Below are 3,878 nucleotides of genomic sequence, written 5' to 3'. Positions count from 1 at the left end.
GCATGCTATTTGTTTTGTTCTAAATTGTTGGTGTTTTCTTTCTAACCTAACCAAAATTCAACAGGTAATTTTGCCACACCATTTCACTTTTACTTTTTAGACCTTATTATGGGTTGAATTGCATCCACTCCCACCCCGACCGCCCCCCCCCCCACCAAAAAAAAAGCTATGTTAAAGCCCTAACTCCAAGTACCTCAGAATGTGACTAACTTCAGGAAGAGGGTCATTATAGATATAATCAGTTATCAGAGGAATGCTATGTGAAGGGGCACTGACATGCACAAATGAAATCTACGTGGAGACACAGGAAGAACGCCATGTGAAAATGAAGGCAGAGACTGGAGACTGGAGTTATGTTACCACAAACCAAGGACTGTCGAAGATGGTCAGCAAACTATGAGAAGCCAGAGAAGAGATTCTCTGTCACAGTCCTTGAAGGAACCAACCTTGTCAACACATTGATTTCCAACATCTAGCCTTCGTATCTATGAGACAATAAATTCCTGTCATCCTAAATTACCCACAAAGTGTGTGACTTCATTACCACAATCCCAGTAAATTCAGATCTGGACCATAATCTTCTTTTATTTCTCTTTTTTTGAAAAATGTATTTATACCATAACACTTCCTTCTCTAGGACCTGAACATTTATAGCCCAATCCATAAATGTCAGCCCTACCTGAGTAAGCCATGTTCTAACTGCTTTATCATGCTAACACAGAAGCAACTAGACTCAAATTTATTTGAAAACTTAATTTTTTTTAAAACAATAATAAATTTATAGCTCACAAACTCATAAGCCAAGAATAATGAAAAAAAATCAATATTGACATTTTAATTCTAACCATAAAATGACTTCTTAGTTGTGAATGTAGCATATTCAGGTTGAATTATGAACTTATATGTAGGAACGGGAGCCACAAAAGGACTGATTTGGAAACAACTGGTAAACAAAATGAGCACTGATTTGGGAATCAGATGTTAATTTTTTTTTTTTAACTTAGCTTAGTCTTATAAGACTTTAGTCAAATAACTTAATGCTCTGAAGTGTTGGTTTTCTCTAGCAAGGTACCTACCTGGCACATAGGCAGACTCCTTAAAGTTTGCCTAGTATTTAATAAAGTTTCCTTTTCCTAGATACTAAAACATTTATATCTAGTAGGGCCTAGCTAAATGCCATGCCTTTTCAGCCAGAAGTTTGCAATAAAAAATGTTTCCTTTTTACTAATCAAAAAAACCTCTATTTACTTAATGACAAAAATCCCAACCACAACACTTAGAAAACTTCTTAGTTTATTTCAGCATGTGATTCCTGAAATTTTATATAATTCACAGCCAAAAAATAAGTAACACCAGTCAGGACTTTAAAACTAAACTGAAGGGTAAGTTATCACCTCAAATAATTTAAACTTCAGTGCCAAATCTAAAATTAAGCTCACAAGCTCTTAGAGGTTGTATTTCAGAATTTGGAATAGATAAATCCATGTCAAAATGAATGGTAAAAGCATGATTTACATTGCTTGGTAAAGATCAAATTTTTAAAGTTTTGGTGCTTACAGAAACCTATAAATATAGATAGAAATCTTATCTTATAAAGGATTAACCTGTGGGAAGTTCAAAGAATAGCTGAAAGGAACGTTTGCTTCTCAGTGTTATCCTGCAGAGAGCCCAGGAGAAAAGGAAAATCATGCTTGCTGAGTGTTCCAGGCAATAATTGGGCACTTACCAATTATATATACTACCTATATACCTATAGTATATATACCTATATATATACACTATGTATACTATGTATAGTATGTATACTACCTCATTAGATCAATCTGCATGGTGCTCTATAATCATTTAATCCATCTTATGGATGAGAACTGAAGTAATTCTAGGTCGCTTGTCAAAATCAGAAATCAGATATGGGATTGGCTAAGCCAAGAGCCCATGGACCCTACTAACCAGATGCAGAGTTTTGGTTCTGAATCTATACTTGCCAAGCTGGGTGAACTTGAATAATTTACTGAATCCATCTAGATCTCAGTATCTACCAGTATAAAGCTGATGTTTTATAGTAGATGATTTTGTAGGCTCCTTCCTACTACTTCCTTTACTACTTAAAAAAAAAAAAAAAATTCAATGCAAGCCAGAATAGTAGGGGCCAAATAGGTAATTGCTGATTCCCACTATGATATTCCACTATGATTCCATCACGATTGTTCACATTTGCTTACATATTCAGTAGAACCTGCAGTACTGTTATGCCTTTAAACATGAGTTTTAACTATATATCAGATTATATGCATCACTTGAATTAATTTTTATTGCTTAAAACTGTAAATGAACTGAAAAACACTGTAGAAAGAAGGTATAAGTACAATATTAAAGGCAATCAATTTTTATTTTGCAATAATTTTAGAGTGAGATATTATTTCATCAAATCCATTCTTTATAAGTTAGTCCCCAGAAATATATATGCTTTTATTATGGTTAGTTTAAGAAAGGTGTCAGAGAGACTAAGATAAGTGAGTAATCTCTTCAATAAGTCCTCTACAAATTGAATAAAATATTGTCCTAAGACAATGTAGATAAAATCATGTATAGCTTTGGATATAGCAAAACACGATACTGCCACAACCCTTATTTTATGTAAGTATTAAAGTAAAACTTGCTTGATGACACATTTATATAATATACCTAAGAAAACAATTTGGATGTATAGAGCATCCTTTTGGCAAACGTTTATAGTGTTTATCTCCTTGGCTACTGTTCATTTAACCAAGAGGCAAAAATATGTTGCAATGGCTACAAACAAGCAATTTGCTGTTCAGTGTTGCTTGATAGAGAATTAACACATTACTGTGAGGATGAATCTTGATGAAATGGGCCCTTCCAAGATGAACTGAAATAGTGCCATAATCACAGGCCAAGAAATCTTGGCCAGTATCTTCGGATCCTGTCATCACACTCGGTAAAAATGTTGCAAAAACCTGCTCAAGACAAACAAACATGTATGTGCCACTTGCAAAGGATCCAAAGGAAATGTGGAAATTGAGATTCATTAAGAAAAGCCAACTGCCACAAAAACTGGATGATTTTCACATGCTGGGTGGAACTAGACAGTTACCATGTCCTGAGAATATACAAGAGTATAGAAGAGCATGAAAGTTTGTATGGATTATAATTGCTGTCCCTTAGCCTGTGCTCCTACCACACATGATACCTGCATGATATCTTAGACATTTTGTTTCAGATTAGAGGCAGCACCCCCCCCAAGATCACTTTGTGTTAAGTGTTCCGTATTTGTGTTCTGTACTTGGCAAAGTTGTTCCAATATGCAGTTGTGTGAGTTTTGAACTGGCCATTGGCCCGGCCACAGTTATTCTGATTTAATCTCTCATTTATAAGCCATCAATAATACAAACACTGATGGTGATGATTAAAAACACCTATCAACTCAATATACTAAAGAAAACAAATCTTAAAAAAACCAAAAAACTATTTAACCAGAAGACATGAGCATTCTTCTCTGACCTCCCTAGGAAAGTTTCTTATTTACTCTGATTAGACTTGAACTTTCTTACACTGTAATTTTGCAATCAGTCAGAAAAAGTTGCCATAAAAAAAAACTAGACACTGAGCTTGTTTGCTTAATTGACCTGAAGCCTCTCTTCCTTTTAAATAGTGCAATTGGATGCCGAAGAATGATAAATCGGTCTTAGAAAGGTATGGTACATACAACTACATAATGGAAATAACTCATTTTAATTATCTTAATAATTATCATGACGATTTTTAAAACATTCCATGTCTTCAGAGTCTTAACTAAATGAAGAGGGTATAAAAATCATCCATATAGGGACACCTGGGTGGCTCAGTTGGTTAAGCAG

Source organism: Lutra lutra, chromosome 2 (genome assembly GCF_902655055.1).
Source record: "Lutra lutra chromosome 2, mLutLut1.2, whole genome shotgun sequence".
In the NCBI taxonomy this organism is placed as follows: Eukaryota; Metazoa; Chordata; class Mammalia; order Carnivora; family Mustelidae; genus Lutra; species Lutra lutra.
Note: the sequence above shows the minus strand (reverse complement) of the source record.